The sequence below is a fragment of the Loxodonta africana genome, unplaced genomic scaffold (assembly GCF_030014295.1).
Source record: "Loxodonta africana isolate mLoxAfr1 unplaced genomic scaffold, mLoxAfr1.hap2 scaffold_56, whole genome shotgun sequence".
In the NCBI taxonomy this organism is placed as follows: Eukaryota; Metazoa; Chordata; class Mammalia; order Proboscidea; family Elephantidae; genus Loxodonta; species Loxodonta africana.
This window is the reverse complement of record NW_026975283.1, coordinates 367413-387897: the sequence shown is the minus strand read 5'-3', so window position 1 is coordinate 387897 and position 20485 is coordinate 367413. Positions and strand designations below refer to the sequence as shown.

Sequence of the window (20485 nt, the reverse complement as noted above, 5' to 3'; positions counted from 1 at the left end):
TGGTGCCAGGAATAGATGTAGAGTCTGACTTTGGAAAAATGAGGGAAAATCTGGGATTGATTAATTGATGTGGATGAGACTGAAAATAGTGATAACAACATAACATTTAAAGAGGAAATCCTAGCAGCCTAGAACATGCAGTGGAAATTTTTCTAAGTAGCACCAGAAAAGACCTTTAATCACTACACAAAATGGGTCAGTAGTTCAAGATCTCCCTAAGAAAACAGGAGGCCGAGACCACTCTCATTCAGGTTGCAGCAAACAGGCAAGAAAAAGAGCATTTTAATCTTGTGCAAAGTCAGAAAAGAAGAGAAAAAGATGAGATGCTCCTCTACTTCATCCCTAAGGCTACTTTAATATTGACACCAAATTAGACAAGGATGACAGAAGAAGAGTTACAAGGCAAGCACACCAAGTAACTGGGATGCAAAAACCTACATAAAATACTGGCAAAGGAAATCCAGCAAAGTATAAACCATGTAACACGCCATCATCAAGGGGGTTTATCGTCAGCATGCAAGCTTGAGTGAACATTAAAGATTTAATAATTTAATTCATCACATGCATAGATGGAAGAAGAAAAGACATGCTCATCTCAAGAGATGGGGACAAAGCAGTGGATAAAATCCAATCACACTGAGAGATAAGGATGCTGAGCAATCATGGACCAGAAAAGGAGTTCCTTAAGTTGGAAAAATACAACTGGCATGATAGTTCATGGTGAAATGCGGGACATTCTCTTTAAAATTAATTAGCATTAAAATAAGGATGCTTTCCCAATTTGAAGAATGGCGTCTGGCATCTTAAACATTAGCAAGCAGCCATCTAAGATGCAACCATTGGTCTCAACCCACCTGGATCAAAGGAGAATGAAGAATACCAAGGACACGAGGTGATTACGAGCCCAAGAGACAGAAAGGGCCACGTGAATCAGCGACTACATCATCCTGAGACCAGAAGGACTAGTCGGTGTCCGGCTATAACCAATGACTGCCCTGACAGGGAACACAATAGAGAAACCCTGAGGGAGCAGGAGAACAGTGGGATGCAGACCCCAAATTCTCAAAAGACCATACTTAATGGTCTTACTGAGCCTGGAAGGATCCCGGTGGTCATGGCTCCCAGACCTTCCGTTGCCCCAGGACAGGAACCATTCCCGAAGCCAACTCTTCAGACATGGATTGGACTGGGCAATGGGTTGGAGAGGGATGCTGGTGAGGATTGAGCTTCTTGGATCAGGTGGACACTTGAGACTGTGTTGGCATCTCCTGCCTGGAAGGGAGATGAGAGGGTGGAGGGGGTTTAGAAGCTGTGAAAAGGACACGAAAAGAGAGAGTGGAGGGAGAGAGCAGGCTGTCTCATTAGGGGGAGAGTAATTGGGAGTGTGTAGCAAGGTGTATACGGGTTTTTGTGTGAGAGACTGACTTGATTTGAAAATTTTCACTTAAAGCACACAAAAAAATCATTAAAAACAGAAGGATGCTTTCTATCATTATTTATATTAAATATTTAACACTGGAGGTCCAAACAAAACGACAACAAAAAGAAGGAAAAGCTGCAACTGCTATTATTCATAGATTACAGAAATGCCTCCACAGAAAAATTTCCAAACCATTGAAATTAATGCTAGTCAATCCTAAATATAAACTAAAAAATAAACTGCATTTCTATACATCGGCAACAAGCCGACTCTGTTGTAGCTCTTAGTGAAAGCAGAGGACACTGATAGGGAAATAGCAGGATTTGGGTGGGCTAGACAATGAGGGGAGAACACTATTTTACACCAGGCTTCATGTATAACCATGGGTATGTGTTAGTCATCTAGGGCTGCCATAAGAAAAAAATAACACAATTGGGTGGCTTTAAAGAACAGATATTTATTTTCTCACAGTTCAGGAGGCTAGAAGTAGGAATTCAGGGCATGGCTCATGTCTACTTCAGCTTCTAGCAGCTTCCAGCCACCCTTTGCGTTCCTGGCCTTGTAGATTATCTTCCCCTTTGTCTGTCTCCCTCTTCCCCTGTTTGTGTCTGTGTCTATTCTGCTATTTTTATAACTCCGAAGGGATTAGGGTTAGGACCCACCCTAAACTGGTATGGTCTCATAAAAATAATTTAAAAAATCCCCTATTTCCAAATCAGGTCACATTTATAGGTACAGTAGTTAGAATTTCAACATACCTTTGGGGTTACACAATTCAGTCCATATAGTACCCTCACCAGATATTCTGGACTGAGAGTACAAACATGAGCAGCTGAGAGTTCTATTTTTTCTATATTAGTTGGCTATAACTTGTCTGATTCCACCCATATAAACTTTGGAGCAACTTATTATGAAGGACCAGGCCAAGCTTTATTAGCCATGTCCATTATACAGAAAAACGCACACATTCCCATCACTGAAGCCCTGAGAAATTCATCGATAAGGGTGGAATGGGGTTGGGACCAAGAATTGTTTCATGGCGTTGATAACATGGCATAGCTGTTAGACATCTACGTAGAGATGTCAGGTAATAATACTGACAGCTAACACTTACTGGTGCCAGGACTCTTGTGAGGGCTTCTCCTCTCTTAAGATACTTTCTCTGCATGATACCCATGTGAGGAATGTATCATTATACGGCACATTTTACAGATGAAGAACTCAGTACAGAGAGTTAGGCTGACATTTGAATATAAGTAGCGAACCAGGAGGAGTTGAAATGGATGGAGGTGTAAACATCGCATCCTCAGATACAGACAGCCACTGATTCACTGAGGCATCCTAGAGAGAGGGTGTCAATAGAGAGAGAGAGGACTAAGCACTGAGCCTGAGGGCACTCTGACATCTACAAGCCAGACAGATGAACGGCAGCCAACAAAGCTCTCTGAAGTCCAGTGTGGTTCCTGGAGCATGGTCTGTCCTTTCTCTGGACTGCATTTTACCAGTCCCCCTCCCACCCACACTGGGTTTCCCCTTTACAATGGCAGGGACAGTGGGTACCTTTCACCACTGTGTCCACATGATGTAGACTATTCCTGGCACATGGAATCTCTCTAAATATTGACTGATTGAAAAAACGAAAGATGAAAATGATGAATGAAATCATAGTTTGCTACCCCCACGTGTCTGTCAGTTTGTCGTACTGTGGGGGCTTGTGTGTTGCTGTGATGCTGGAAGCTATGCCACCGGTATTCAGATACCAGCAGGGTAACCCATGGAGGACAGGTTTCAGTTGAGCTTCCAGTCTAAGAGAGCCCAGGAAGAAGGACCTGGCAGTCTACTTCTGGAGAGCATTAGCCAGTGAAAACCTTATGAATAGCAATGGAACACTGTCTGATATATGGCTGGAAGATGACCTCCCCAGGTTGGAAGGCACTCACAAGATGACTGGGGAAGAGCTGCCTCCTCAAAGGAGAGTCAACCTTAATGACATGGATGGAGTAAAGCTTTTGGGATCTTCATCTGCTAATATGGCACTTCTCAAAATGAGAAGAAACAGCTGCAAACATCGATTTAATAATCGGAACCTGGAATGTACGAAGTATGAATCTTGGAAAATTGGAAATCATTAAAAATGAAATGGAATGCACAAACATCGATATCCGAGGCATTAGTGAATTAGGCAATACCAGCCCATTTTGAATCAGACAATCATCTAGTCTTCTATGCTGGGAATGACAACTCGAGGAGGAATGATGTTCCATTCATCATCAAAAAGAACATTTCAAGATCTATCGTGAAATACAATGCTGTCAATGGTAGGATAATAACCATACTCCTACAAGGAAGACCAGTTAATACGACTATTATTCAAATTTACACACCAACCACCAGGGCCAAAGATGAAGAAATAGAAGATTTTTTTCAGCTGCTGCAGTCCGAAATTGATCGAACGTGCTATCAAGATGCATTGATAATTACTGGCTATTGGAATGCAAAAGTTGGAACCAAAGAAGGATCAGTAGTTGGAAAATACGGCCTTGGGGACAGAAATAATGCCGGAGATCAAATGATAGAATTTTGCAAGACCAATGACTTCTTCATTGCAAATACCTTCTTTCACCAACATAAACGGTGACTATACACATGGACCTCGCCAGACGGAACACACAGAAATCAAACTGACTACATCTGTGGAAAGAGACGATGGAAAAGCTCAATATCATCAGTCACAACACGGCCAGGGGCGGACTGTGGAACAGACCATCAATTGCTCATATTCAAGTGCAAGCTGAAATTGAAGAAAATGAGAGCAAGTCCACGAGAGCAAAAATATCCCACCTGAATTTAGAGACCATCTCAAGAATAAATTTGACACATTGAACACTAGTGACCGAAGACCAGACAAGTTTTCAAATGACATCAAGGACATCATCCATGAAGAAAGCAAGAGGTCACTGAAAAGACAGGAAAGAAAGAAAAAACCAAGGTGGGTGTCAGAGGAGACTCTGAAACTTGCTCTCGAACGTCGAGCAGCTAAAGCAAAAGGAAGAATTGATGAAGTAAAAGAACTGAAGATTTCAAAGGGCCTCTCAAGAAGACAAAGTAAAGTATTATAATGACATGTGCAAAGAGCTGGAGATGGAAAACCAAAAGGGAAGAACATGCTCGGTGTTTCTCAAGCTAAAAGAACTGAAGAAAAAAATCAAGCCTCGCATTGCGAAAGTGAAGGATTGCATGGGGAAAATATTAAACGATGCAGGAAGCATCAAAAGAAGATGGAAGGAATACACAGAATTATTATACCAAAAAGAATTGGTCAATATTCAACCATTTCAAGAGGTGGCCTATGATCAGGAACCAATGGTACTCAAGGAAGAAGTCCAAGCTGCTCTGAAGGCATTGGCGAAAAACAAGGCTCCAGGAATTGATGGAATATCAATTGAGATGTTTCAGCAAACAGATGCAGCGCTGGAGATGCTCACTCGTCTATGCCAGGAAATATGGAAGACAGCTTCCTGGCCAACTGACTGGAAGAGATCCATATTTATGCCTATTCCCAAGAAAGGTGATCCAAACGAATGTGGAAATTATAGAACAATATCATTAATATCACACGCAAGCAAAATTTTGCTGTAGATCTTTCAAAAACGGCTGCAGCAGTATATCGACAGGGTACTGCCAAAAATTCAGGCCGGTTTCAGAAGAGGACATGGAACCAGGGATATCCTTGCTGATGTCAGATGGATCCTGGCTGAAAGCAGAGAATACCAGAAGGATGTTTACCTGTGTTTTATTGACTATGCAAAGGCATTCGACTGTGTGGATCATAACAAACTATGGATAACACTGGGAAGAATGGGAATTCCAGGACACTTAATTGTGCTCATGAGGAACCTTTACATAGATTAAGAGGCAGTTGTTCAGACAGAACAAGGGGATACTGATTGGTTTAAAGTCAGGAAAGGTGTGCGTCAGGGTTGTATTCTTTCAGCATACCGATTTAATCTGTATGCTGAACAAATAATACGAGAATCTGGACTATATGAAGAAGAACGGGGCATCAGGATTGGAGGAAGGCTCATTAACAACCTTCATTATGCAGATGACACAACCCTGTTTGCTGAAAGTGAAGAGGACTTGAAGCACTTACTAATGAAGATCAAAGACCACAGCCTCCAGTATGGATTACGCCTCAACATAAAGAAAACAAAAATCCTCACAACTGGACCAACGTGCAACATCATGAGAAATGGAGAAAAGACTGACGTTGTCAAGGATTTCATTTTACTTGGATCCACAATCAACAGCCATGGAAGCAGCAGTCAAGAAATCAAAAGACACATTGCATTGGGCAAATCTGCTGCAAAGGACTTCTTCAAAGCGTTGAAGAGCAAAGATCTCACCCTGAAGACTAAGGTGCACCTGGCCCAAGCCATGCTATTTTCAATCACATCATATGCACGTGAAAGCTGGACAATGAATAAGGAAGACGGAAGAAGAGTTGACGCCTTTGAATTGTGGTGTTGACGAAGAATATTGAATATACCATGGACTACCAAAAGAACGAACAAATCTGTTTTGGAAAAAGTGCGGCCAGAAAGCTCCTTAGAGGCAAGGATGGCGAGACTGCGTCTTAACATACTTTGGATATGTTGTCAGGAGGGATCAGTCCCTGGAGAAGGACATCATGCTTGGCAGAGTACAGGGTCAGTGGAAAAGAGGGTGACCCTCAATGAGGTGGATTGACACAGTAGCTGCAACAATGAGCTCAAGCATAACAATGATTGTAAGGATGGCGCAGGATCATGCAGTGTTTCGTTCTGTTGTGCGTAGGGTCCCTATGAGTCAGAACTGACTCGACGGCACCTAACAACAACAAGAACAATCTCTGAATACTTTAAGGGCCTTCGTGTGTAAGAGGGAGAAAATATGATCTGAGTTGATCCTGAGACTATCTCTTAGTGTTAAAGAATGCTGAATAACAATTAGATAAAAAGGTTCAATAGCAAAGATCTTTGTTAAAAGATTTAAGTATAGGTTGAAGATTACTAGAAACATGCACGTTTAATATTTCAACTATAGTCAAATTGCTAAAATGATATACTCCTTGCACACAGCAGAATATAATAAAACAATTTGATGCTGTCTGTAAAATAAACAAAACATGATCATGGAAAAGGCTAATATTGAGTGAAAGGAGCAGGATATAATATTTATGTGAATATACATAAATGTGTGTGACACACATATAAAACCCATTGCCATGGAGTCTATTCTTACTCATGGTGTTCCCATGTGTGTTGGGGTAGTCTCCAAATTTTCAATGACTAGAATATACTCCTATAAGCAGGACAAAATTAAAGGAGTATATTTAAATAATAACTTAACAGATGTGAAAGAATTAAACCTGCAGAGAGGCTGCCCAGGAACCCAAGACTACAATAACATTGGTATGGAAAGCAGAATGATGGTGTCAGGAAGCCTGGTGGTCACATGCTTCCAGCTCTAAAGAGAAGAGCAAATAAACCAGGGGAGAAGACAGTGAGCCAGAAGAGTGGGAGAAATGAAGCATTTCTCGAGTGGCAACTAAGGCTGAGCCTCTGCTGATGGCATGTAGTCCCTCATTTAAACCTTACAAGGATGTAATGGGTGGGATAGACCTTGTTATCCACTTTCATCATGCAACATTTTATTAATTTGAACAGTAGCATATTATAAAAACAAATTAGAAAATAGAGAAAAGTATAATAAAAGAATACGCCTCATCCGTTGAGTACTATTATGCTGCCTCAGCAGCTGCTCATTGTTGTTGTTGTAAACATACCACACAACCTTTGGTGACTGAACAACTGACAGTAATTAGCATTAATTGGCTGTGCAACCCTGCCCTTCATCAATGTGACTTTTCCACCACTCTTAACCAGAACTCAGTCTCCATATGCAGGAACACCACTTTATTTCCTCCCTCCTGCCCCTGGTAACCCCTAATAAACTTTTATGTCTACACATTTGCTTGTTTTTGTAAAAGACGGGTTTTTGAATCTGAAAGTTCATGACAAGCCACAAGGGTAAATTCATGTGGTAGAAGTTATTTGCAATACATATATCCTACTACTGACTTGGTTCTGAAATACATAAAGAACAATCCAAAAAGGAAAAAGGAAAAAGAAAGCAGACAGTTTGATAGAAAAATGAGGAAATACTTGAACACTGTATAAAAGATTTCTATATGGCCAAGAAACATATGAAAAGTGACAAACCTTCACTGGTTATCAGAGAAATTCTAATTAAAAGCCACAATGTGATACTATCCCCTACACGCCAGATTGGCTAAAACGGAAAAGATGGAAAATACCAACTATTGGGTATAACGTGGAGTAACTGGAGCTCTAATCTACCGCTAGTGGAAGTGTAATTTGGTACAACCACTTTAAAAATGTTTTGTCCGTATCTACAAAAGCTGTGAACATACATATATCCTAGGACCCAGCAATTCTACTTCAAGATACATACCCGGTAGAAATGGGTACATATCTTCACCAAAACACATACACTTCTCAGCATCCACTAAGGAATAAACACCTTCCTTAGGAATGTCTAACTTTTAAAGCATTATTCTCTGTCTGTTGTAAGGTGATGTCCATATATGATGATAAGTTTACACAGAAAAGTCTAGAGCTTTATGTGAAATTCAGCAGCAAATCTCTAGAGGCTCATGTTCTCATAGCTTCTGTCGCCTCTGCAGCCCCTGCTTCTGTCTGTCCATCTGCTGGGCTGCACCACATGGAACCAGTTATGAAATTCAAGCCCATCTTACACTCGCCAAGGTCCTATTCACACAAAATTTGTATTAGCTTAAAAGAAAAGATGTGTAGATAAGACACACAAGGGATTTAATTGCAGCAAAACAAACCTTAAAATGAAATGGCTGGGAATGGTGGCCTCCCTTTATAAAAAGGAGTCCTTGTACAGACTACGGGAAAATGCAGTTAAGATATGGGTCATGGGAAAAGGAGCGTTTGTAGCAATCTGGTAATCACTCAGACCACCTGTAAAAATGTTTTCATCCTTTTTCTCATACCTTACACAAAACAAAATTCCAGATGGATAGAATATTTAAAATTAAAATATGCAACCATAAAAATTTTAGAAGTTTTTATTTTCTTTTTATTGATAAAAGAGAAAGACTTTTTAAAAATCCCAAAATATGAAGGCTAAAACTGTTAAGATCTATAGATCTTTGGCATATCAAAAAGTATATGAAGAGAGTAAAAATACAGGCAAAAAGCTGAAAAAAAGTTTGCAGGCTAAGGATTTGAATAGAGATTTCTCGAAAGCAGATACAGAAACTCTCAACAAGCACAGGAAAAGAAGCGTAACCTCATTAGTCATCAGGGAAATGCAAATCTAAACTAAAGTGCACTATTATTTCAAAAGCAGTAAGATGGCTAAACTCAACAGGATGGACAACAAGTGTCGGCGACGATGTGGAGAAGCTGGAATACCGCTGGTGGAAATGTAAAATGATCCAATTGTTTTGGAAAATGGTTTGGCAATTCTGCAGAAAGTTAAACACAGAATTACCACACAACACTGCAATTGCACTCCTAGGTCTGCACCCGGAGAATCAAAAGCATGTTCACATACAAACTCACACAGAGGATTCCTAGTAGTGTTATTCATAACAGCCAAACTGTGGAGAGAACCCACATGTCATGACCTGATAGACAGGATGTGGTATATTCATAGACTGGAATATTACTCAGCCACAAAAAGGCACCAAGTACTGATACATGCCACAACATGGACGAACCTTGAGAACATTACGCTAAATGAAAGAAGCCAAACACAAATGACCGCATCGTGTACGATTCCATTTACATGAAATGTCCAGAACAAACCAACACAGACAGAAGTAGATTAGTCGTTGCTACGGCTTGGAGGAAAGGAGTAATGAGGATGACTGTTAATACGCCTTTATTAACAAGGGCCTTTATTTACGGGGCACTGAAAATATTCTGAAGCTAGACAGTGGTGACTGTTGTGCCAAGTCTGCCCATATACTAAAAGCCACGGTATTGTGCATATTTTCAAAGGCAGTGTTACGGCAGGTGAATTGTATCTCAATAGAAATATTTGTGATTCCTAAAAGACTAACTTTTCAATTAACATATAGAACCTATAAATCAGTAGGGAAAAAACAATCCAATTTTAAAATGTCTCCCTCCAAAGCAAAGGGAAGGGGGTACATTCCATCCGTACAGCTTATTTTTTTATCTCTTCATTATTCAAGTTCTATTCTCATCTTATGTAACTCTAAATTATACAAGTAATTGTCTCCATTTTCCTTATCCCTGTTTTCACTATTTAACTAAAGACAGCAACACAGTGTTTTTTATAAAAACCCACCCACATTCACTCAAATCATTTTTTTAGCACTTCTTAGGTGCCAGGTACCAGGATGCTCTGACAAACACAACAGACAAGTTCCTGCCTGCATGGGCCTTCTATTTTTGTGAAGCAGGCAGATGATAAACCAGCCAACCAGCTCTTAATGTAACCTAACATTAAGGAGGGAAACATGTAATTTTGGAGCTATCTCAAGCTGTGTCTCTCTCACAAAGATTTCTCCAAATCTAGTGAAAAGTAAACACCTCGAAGGAACTCTGTGGGGCCAATAAATGTGAAAAAGCCATTTCATTTCAGTTTTGTTTTGTTGCTTTCACCTGCTACCCTGTCATTATTTTTTAATAACATGATTATGGAGCTGACATCAAACTCTCACCACCCGCCTGAAAGAAAAAACCAAACCCGTAGCCATCGAGTCAATTCTGACTCAGAGACCCTATACGACAGAGTAGAACTGCCCCATAGGGTTTCCAGGGAGCAGCTGGTGTTAGGACACAATTCCCTCTTATAAGAATCTGAAAGCTGTTCACTGTGGATGTGTGAGGGACTCAGTAACACTTGCAGAGATTTCCACATGGGTGGGGTGCTCTAGTGTGAGCATCGGGGGAATGGACCCCATGTGCACTTTGCATCCTTCTGCAGATTATGACACAACAAACATTCACTCTTCATTGACCTACATCTTGTAAAAGAACAGAGGGAATTGTTAGACAGGACCCTTCAAAAATGCAGGGCAAGAAATTTTATTGCAACATTAAATGCCAAATAAAATCTTTCTACATTTTTCCCCCTTCCCTACCTCATTTCAAGGAGATAGCTGGATTCACAGTGTTGAAGCTCTGAAACTTCAAGACTCTGAAGAGTCTGTGGTAAAAGCCTCAGCTCACTGAGGTGATCACACTGAGGGAACTGGAGCCCAGGGGAAGAGTGACAGTCAGATAGTAGGGTCCTAGACATTGGGAAGGGGTAGGACCTCCTTCTTGATAATGCCCTGGAATAGGTTACAGCACCTCAAAGGCTGATGCAGGCACATAAGTAGACAAACCCTGTTATGCTGATGACAGCCCCAACAAGGTTCTCATGCTCCAGCTGAGAATGGAAACAGCAGAACGAATGCTTCTAGAGAGATCACCCACATAGGCTGAGGCAATGGGTGTGTTGAAGGTCTTCTCCAAACACTGGTCCTTCATTAGACCCTGGGAATTACTGCATATCTGGATGAGGGAGTACCCTAAAAGTAAGTGAGGTTAAAAACTCCCCTCAATTTTGTAAGCAGGTAGTTCTGAGCCTCAATTCATTTTATTTTTTAAAAAATCATGCTTTTTTTCTATACATGATTTTGTGTAGACTCACACTTACAATTCGTATTACTCATTCATGCATTAAGTCAACAAAGATTTCCTGTATTAATAGCTACATATCAGACCCGAGGCCAGATGCTCTCGGTGATGAAATGACTTAGAGAATTTGCCTCACTGACTGGTGAGAGAAACGGCCAAGTTAACAGGTGTATCAGTCACCTATTGCTGTGTAACAAATGACTCCAATAGGTAGTGTCTTAAAAAAACAACCATTTACTAAGCTCACAATTTTTCAGGTTGTCAATTTGGGGTTCTTCTGATCTGGGCCAGCCACAGTGGCTCGCAGCAGGGCTTATTCATCTGTCTACCATTTGCTTCCAGCTCACCAGCGAGCCAGTTTGCCTAAAATCAACTCAGTGAAACCACTGGATCATCTTTCCAATGGTCCCTCATCATTCAGCAGGCTGGCCTGGGGTCATTCCCACAGGTTCTCAGGGTTTAAGAGCAACAAAAGGGCAAGACTCAATGCAAAATCTTTTCAATTCTCTCCTTGTATCATCTCTGCTACTATGTCAATGGCTGAAGCAACCGTAAGGTCGGCCTTCAACTAACAGGTAGAGGAAGACTCCTACTGCTAATGAAAGGTGCTCTGGAGTCTCATAGAAGGCATGGGCACAGAGAGAGGAAGAATGTGTAGTAAATGCAATTGTGTTTTATGCTGTGGTAAAGGGTTTCCTGGGTACAATGGAGTACAGAGCAAGAAGTGGACTCATCTACCAGGAGAAGATTCAGGGATGACTACAACCAGGAAGTGATGCCTGAACCAAGTTGGGAATATGACTGAATAGTTAAGGGGTGAAAAAAGGCCGAGCATCCAGGAAGCCCCAGGTATTTTCCAGAGGCTTCAGTAAAAGGGGAAGGATGGCTTGATGAGAAAAGCCTGAGGAAACAGGCTGAAAACACTGGGGCATTTGTTGTATTTGTGAACAGGCACAGATTATCTTTTGTTCTATTGTTTCCCTACCATTCCTGCCTCTTCTGTCCTTTGGGGTCACACAAAACAAGCCCCTACCATCCCCATGTTGAAACTTTTATTTTCCTTGGGAGAAGTCTGCTCCTTCCTCATCACCACCCCAATCTTCTTAATTTCTTCCTCAAATGGTCTCCCCATTTGCTGATTTCTCCTCTAAATGGCATCTTAAACAAAGGCAGAGTCTGTCATGGGTTTTCCCCAAGTCAACTCCCAAACCTTCCATTCTGACTGACCACAAAACTCCTGAGTCTTAGGGCTTCTTGGTGAAGTCATGAGCCTAATCTTTCCAGTGGGGTCAGTTTTCTTCACCTTCACGCTTCACCAGGGAGAGTAGGCCAGCAGACGGGAAGGGAGAGAACATCTCCTAGTCAGAGAGCAGAGCCTGTGTGAAGACTCAGAGGCTAAGGAGACCTAAGAGGGGCTCAGAGTGGACATTTCATGCACAGAGCTGGAGAGACATGATTCCAACAGAGTCAAATGAGAGGATTGGGAGAAAGCAGCTGCCCATGATACTGTTATCATTCCCTGTGCTCTCTTTACCCACCAAAGGATAGTAACCCCTTTTACAGGGCACGGAAAAGTTGCAATTCATTTTTAGTATCTAATCTCCTTTTTCCTACATTGGTGCTAGCACTTCTCAAGCGCCTACCTGACAGTTTCATGTTCTTCTGGTTGCCGTGTTTAGCTTCAAACCGGGCCCATGGAACTCAGCAGTGTCAGCAATGATGTCACACAGGATTACGGAAGCCTTGGTGCTAACTCAGATCTCAGCTGCTTTTTGAAAAGAGTGTCGACCTCAGGTCTTGTGGGAGAGAAACTGTAGCTACTGAATCAAGGAAATTCATGAGCAAGCCAGAGTCCCCAGGTTATCAAAGGTTCCTGCTGGGAGAAGGGATAAAGGTCCTTCAGAAGACCATTATGTTCGGACATCTTCACCCAAGCAGGATGAAACAGTGACACACGAGGAAAAGGCCTTTCTCTAAGACTCTAGACAAAGGTGAGGAAAAATTGTCCCAGATTGATGAGTGCTACAGAACAAAAGGTCTGACTTCCACCAGAAAAGAGAGCCATGGTAGGACAAGATGAAGGATTTGGGGTGAATGGATAAGGTCATAAGGAAGATTCTCCTGAGAAAGCACTTTCTGTCATTTAGTAGATAATTAACCAAAGTTTATTTTCTCAATAAGAAATGTAGGAATAAATGAGGGATGAAATGAAAGAATCCAATTGTAAGTTTGAGAGCTTTCCAGAATAGGTGCAGACAAGGCACACTATTGTTCTGGATCTGAACATGATGGAAGGGAAGGAAGCCAGTGGGCAACTGGGGCAGAGAGTATAGGAGGGTGGAAAGGCTGGATAGGAAGAAGCATACATAATTATTATATTTTCTAATTAGATGGAATTAATATACCATGTGAAGAACTAAGGAAATTACTCAGGAGGTTCTGGGAGTGGTAGGTTGAAGAGCCCAGAACCGATATCATTGAGGGCAGAAGAAGGGCTGTAGACTCCTCCCTAGATCCAGGAACTCCCCTTCCCCTCCTGTGTCTCCTGCCCACCTCCCTCAAGAGCCTAACAACCCCTAACCACAAACATGGATATAGGATAGAATTTTTTATTTTCCTACTTTTCTTAACCTGAGCTACATCTAGGATCAGTCATGTATCACTCTTTTCAGGCCAGTTTTGTTGCCCTCCCCACTACTATTACCTCTGCTGTCCTCCTCCACCCAGTGTTGCCCTCCACTGGCCCTGCTTCCTGCTGCTTCCTGCTTTTCTGACTGGTCTCTAATACCCTTTGAGAGATCCCCCACCCCATCTTCTGTCTGTCACTGGAGCTTACACTCCCCTCCCAAACTCCTTCTCTTTCTTCCTTAACTCGCCAATTCTTCCCTCAAACTCAGAAAAATACTGACCCTTATGCTGACATATACAAGCCCTGCCCCCCCCAGGAGGCATGGTTGTGATTCGGCTACTAAAGTTTGTGCCATCAGACTCTCAAATGTGGACATCTGTTTCTGCCTCACCCTGAAGGACATGGTAATGGGCTTGTGTTCAGAGAAAGGCAATTTTAATCTCCTGGTGTAGGCTAGTTAAGGGTACGAGGAGAAGTTTTCAATTATACAGAAAAGTACAAATAACGCTGTCTCTTTAAGTATAATTCCTTCTATAAAAGCCTTCCCTTAAAAGTAGGATGAAAACAAGTTACAAAGAGGAGACCAATTCTCCTGTTTCAATGCTTACACTCTAAATTTACTAAAAAAAATAACTTTCATAGAAAACAGCTCTTAGAGAAACCATGTATTATCATGAAGGTGCAGAGAGAGAATGAGGTAATTTCCATATTCCACAGGAGCAAATTCACTTCCATCCAACAAATGCAAAAAAAAAAAAATTTTTTTTTTTAATGTGGCGATCCTCTGTTTATATTATAAACTATCACTGGATAAACCTTTGGCTGCTAACTAAAAGGTTGGCAGTTGGAATCCACCAGCCGCTCCTTGGAAACCCTGTGGGGAGTTCTACTCTGTCCTACAGAGTTGCTATGAATTGGAATCTACTGAAAGAAAACTGGGAGTTTTTTTTTTTTTTTAAATCAATGTATTATAATTTTTTGAAAAACGATAGACTTTTGCTATAAGGTAGTACCATCACCGAAATTTTCTGGAGGAGACTTTATTGCCCAGAGTAAATTCCCTAAAGTATGGTCGGTGCCTGGGGAAGAAGAAAGAAGCCATGGGGACTGTGGAGGTGGAGGATGGTGGTGATGGAGAGGTCTCCAGGGATCCCTGAGACCAGAGACTTAGGTCACAGTTGAGAAACCAGAGCCCAGATGGCTCATGTAAATTAACTCTCCATTATTGCAAGTCTCAACCCAAGAGGAAAGTGTCACTCAGGGTAGAACATGAGAACAAAAAGCCCAGGTTCCAAGCCCAGGAAGATTCCCAAAGTATCAGCGAGGCCTTTTTCATCAGCTTCCACTAGGCAGAATTCTCACTCATCAAATTACTCCAGAGATCCATAGGTCAAGTATGAGTATTTTACTCAAGTGTGTAAGGTCAAGGGGTTAGCCATGGTCTGGCAGACCAGACCAAAACATCTCACACCCCTGTCGGCAAAAGGCCCCTGGTCTTGAGGCCGAGTTTTTGAAGAAAGTGAGTGCCATCAGGTCTGCCCTCAGTCTAACCAACACTGAGTTCCTGGTCAGCATCCTGGAGTCCTGGCAAGAAGAGCCAGGCACCTCCAGGAGCATCTGGAGGAGGAGACAGGGGCTGAAGAGGCTACCACACCTACTGGTGCTGCTACACATGTGGGAGACCTGGCTGCAGAGGGTGCAGGCATGGCCTCAAGGTCAAAGGAGAAAGCACCTGAAGACGTGCTAGGACTCTCAGACTGAGAGAAGCAGGATGTCTGGACTGCAAAATATGCACCCTTCAGGGAAGAACTTCATTCAGGCTTCTTAAACCCACCTCACCTGGAAGATCCATCCTTTTAGCCTTGTGCCCCTTCCACGCCCCCTCTAGTACATGGAGAGATCCAGCCCTATAGCACCAGGGTGGAAGAAGCCCCAGGATAGCTGTCCGAAGACATGAGGTCCACTCAAAAGCCAAGGAGAGAAGAGGACAAGACTCATCTGCAGATGAGGTCTCAGAGCCCTGAGAATGAGCACAATGTTTGTAAGGAAAGAGAAATGGGATTTCAGTGGGACATGGAAGTCTGAGAAAGAGCCTCTGCAAAGATAGCTCTAAGGGAGGTGTGATTGTGAAGGTGGGCTGGTCACTGAGTTCTTTGTAGTACAAGGTACCAGACAGAAGCCAGACTCTGGGGGGAACCTGCCTGCTGGTGAGCAGTGGGCATAAAACCCTAAACCAATGAGAATCGAGTCCCTTCCCAGCAGCATCCGCACAGATCAGTGATGTTTGCTTGGTCTTTCTCTTTTCTGTGGTCTAACCTGATCTGTCCTGAGATCAGAGAATTGGAATAGAAAAGCCTGACTGAGATGAAACGAGCAAAGAGAAGACAAGGCCTCCTAAATCTGGTGAAGACAGGACACAGATAACCAAAGGTGAGGATGTGAAGAAACAGGTTGAGTTCCAAGTCCCATCCACAGTATCCCAGGGCCTGGGAATCCCTGGAAGTGCCAGAGGTGTGTACTCCCTGGGAGATGTGACCCCAAGTGTCAGAGGATGCCCTATGGAGCAAGGAAGGGAGGGCAGGGCCTCTAGGATGGGCACTTCCATACAGGCTGCCCATGTGAATTTCTAAGAGTGACCATGACAGATCCTGAGAGGGACAGTTTGAGACAAAAGAAAGTAAGTTTTCTGAAGAGGGGTGAATTCCACAGTCTCTGATAATGAAACAGAAATCCCGTCCTGCTCAGAGGTACTGAGTAGGAGGGATTGTGAATTCCCATCCTGCACAGAGGTTGGCTGGGAAGTTCGACTGTCTAAAGACAATGTGGCCAAAGTCTTCTTTATCTTTCAAAGATATATCTTTAACTTCCTGCAAATTCAATTCCGGAAAAAGGCCTAGAATATACAAGCGTGGGTTTTTCAGGAGAGCAACAAGGGGAGAAGGTGATAGTGGCATATCAGAGAAGGAGAACAATAGTCTAATGGTCCCCGTGTTACTTAATGAATCACACATGGTGTCCAGCATTCTTCCTTACCTGTAGACATGTAAATGCAGTAGATGTTTTAGCAATAACTGAATTAATCCTCACAGAATTCTTTTTGGCCATTTCGAGGTATAGAGACCAGAAGAAGTCATTAGTTACAAGAGCAAGCAATAATTCGCTGGTCTGAATTTTGTTCAATTTCTGTGTTTGCCCTTCATAGATGGATAAAAGTCTCTGAATCTGGCATTGAAGACAGTGTTTTCTCTATTGTTATGGATTGAATAGTGTCCCCCAAAATGTGTGTCAACCTGGCCAGACCATGATTCCCAGTATTGTGTGGTTGTCCTGTATTTTGTGATCTGATGTGATTACTTATGTGTTGTAAATTCTAACCTCTGTGATGTTAATGAGGCGGGATTAGAGGCAGTTAGGTTAATGAGGGAGGACACAATCTACAGGATTAGGGTGAGTCTTGAGTCAGTCTCTTTTGAGATACAAAGAGAAAAGTGAGCAGAAATGAGAGGGACCTCATACCACCAAGGAAGAAGTGCCTGGAGTGGAGCACGTCTTTTTGACCCAGCGTCCACGCGTTGAGAATTTCCTAGGCCAGGGGAAGATAGATGACAAGGACCTTCCCCCAGAGCCACAAAGAGAGAAAGCTTTCTCCTAGAGCTGGTGCCCTGACTTCAAACTTCTTGCTTCTTAAACTGTGAGAGAATAAGCTTCTGTTTGTTAAAGCCATCCACTTGTGGTATCTCTGCTATAGCCACATTAGATAACTAAAAAACACATATATCAAATAGTCAAAAAAAAAAAAAGTTTCAAATACACACACATACACGTATGATGTTATTAAACTTTAAAAGGTTTTACATTCTTATAACACATTTAACAAGAGATTTGTATACAGAAGTTATAATAAGAGCCATCCCCACATAAGTATATTGTACCTGCTCCCCCAAAGTGTCCAGTGTCCAAAGATACATATGTACCCTTTTACACACTTCTTTTTGCCGGGACACATGTAAGTACATTCATTTGTTTGTTTTTATGGAAATTAGGTCACACTCTACCCATGTTTTTCTCTGAATCACTCTTCACTTGACAATTTCTCATGGTTCCTCTAAATCAGCAGACATGGAAGAAGCACTCTTTTTGGTTCTTCTAATTTTTAACTCCCACCACTCTTCTGTCAGTTTGTTGTACTGTGGTGGCTTGCATGTTGCTGTGATGTTGGAAGCTATGCCACTGGTATTTCAAATACCACCAGGTTCACCCATGGTAGACAGGTTTGAGTGGAGCTCTGGATTTAGACAGACTAGGAAAAAGGACCTAGTGATCTATTTCTAAAAAAAAAACTGGCCAGTGAAATCTTACGAATAGTACTGGAACACTGTCTGATTGAATGACAGAGGATAACCCCTTAGGTTGGAAGGCACTCAAAATACGAGTGGGGAAGAGCTACCTCCTCAAAGTAGATCCCACTTTAATGACATTTGCTGATGGGGCACAACTCAAAATGAGAAGAAACTGACACAAATATCCATTAATAACCAGAACGTGGAATGAAGGAATTATGAATCTAGGGAAATTGGAAGTCATCAAAAATGAAATGGAATGCATAAAGGTCAATAATCCTAGGCATTAGTGAGCTGAAATAGCTTGGTTTTGGAGATTTTAAACTAGACAATGGTATGTTCTACTATGCCAGGATTGAGATACTGAAGAGAACGGCATCATATTCATCGATAAAAAGAACATTTCAAGATCTGTTCTGAAGTACAACACTAGAGCAATAGGATAATATCCACAGGCCTACCAGGACGACCAGTTAATAAGACTATTATTCAAATTTACACACGAATCATGAATGTGAAAGATGAAGAAGTTGAAGGTTTTTACCAAGTTCTGCAGTTTGAAACTGATCAAACATGATGCATTGATGAATCAAGATGTACTGATAATTACGTGATTGGAATGCGAAGTTGAAAACAAAGCAAACAAATCAGCAGTTGGAAAATAAGGTATTGATGATAGAAATGACACTGAAGCTTACATGATAGAATTTGGCAAGACCAATGACTTATTCATTGCACATGCCTTTCATCAGGAACATAAACGGTGACTATACTTGTGAACCATTCCAGGCAGAATAGACAGGAATCAAATTTGTGGAAGGTGATGATGGAGAAGGTCAATATCATGAGTCAGAATCAGGCCAGAGGCTGACTGCAGAACAGATGATCAGTTGCTCATATTCACGTTCAAGTTGAAGCTGAAGAAAATTCAAACAAGTCCATGAGTCAAAGTATGCCCTTGAGTATATCAAACCTGAATTTAGAGAGCATCTCAAGAATAGATTTGATGCACTGCACACTAATGATCGAAGACAGATTAGTTGTGGGATGATAGCAAGGACATCATATATGAAAAAAACAAAAAGTCATTAGAAAGACAGGAAAGAAAGCAAAGACCAAAGAGGATGTCACAAGAGACTTTGAATCTTGCTCTTGAATGTACAGTAGCTAAAGAGAATGGAAGGAATAATAAAGTAAAAGAGCTCAATAGAATACCTGAAAGGGAAGCTGGAGAAGACAAAGTATGATAATACAATGTGAACAGATCTGGAGTTAGAAAACCAAAAGGGAAGAAAACACCTGGCATTTCTCAAGCTGAAAGAACTGAGGGAAATATTCAAGCCTCTAGGTGTAATACTCAAGGATTCTATGGGCAAAATATTGAACAACACAGGAAACATCAAAAGAAGACGGAAGGAATACACAGACTCAATACACCAAAAAGAACTGGTCAACATACAACCATTTCAGGAGGTAACATTGGATCAAGAGCTGATGGTACTGAAGGAAGAACTCCAAGCTGCACTGAAGGCATTGGCAAAAATAATGGCTCCAGGAATTGATGGCGTACCAAATGAGATGTTTCAACACAGGGACTCAGTGCTGGAGGCGCTCACTTGTCTATTCCAATATATTTGGAAGACAGCTACCTGACCAAATGACTGGAAAAGATCTATATGTGTGCCCATTCCAAAGAGAGGTGGTCCAACACAATGAGGAAATTATCGCGCAACATCATTAACAACACACACAAGAAAAACTTTGCTGAATATAATTTAAAAACAGTTGCAGCAGTACAGAGACAGGGAACTACCAAAAATTCAAGCTGGATTCAGAGGAAGACATGGAACGTGGGATATCATTTCTGATGTCTGATAGATCTTGGCTGAAAGTAGAGAATATCAGTAAGATGTTTACCTATTTTTGTTTACTATACAAGCACACTCAATGTGTGGCTCATGACAAATTATGGATAGCTTAGCAAAGAATGGGAATTCCAGAACACTTAACTGTATTCATGCGGAATATGTACGTAGACCAAGAGGCAGTTTTGAGTAGAACAAGGGGATGCTGTGTGGTTTAAAATCAGAAAGTTATGTGTCATGGTGGTATCCTTTCACCATACTTACTCAATCTGTATGCTGAGCAAATAATCTGAGAAGCTGGTCTGTAAGAAGAAGAACATGGCATCAGTTTTGGAGAAAGATTCACTAACAACCTATGATATGCAGCTGATACGACCTTGCTTGCTGAAAGTAAAGAGGACTTGAAGCAGTTACTGATGAAGAGCAACCACTACAGCCTTCAGTATGGATTACACCTCAACATAAAGAAAACAAAAATT

General features: G+C 41.7%; 1 long non-coding RNA gene across 3 annotated transcripts in view; it reads right to left on the bottom strand.

The window, feature by feature from the left end:
- The window catches only part of LOC135229843 (uncharacterized), a 207446-nt gene that overhangs the window by 137732 nt on the left and 49229 nt on the right, over positions 1-20485 (bottom strand). The gene's annotated exons all lie outside the window — the stretch shown is intronic.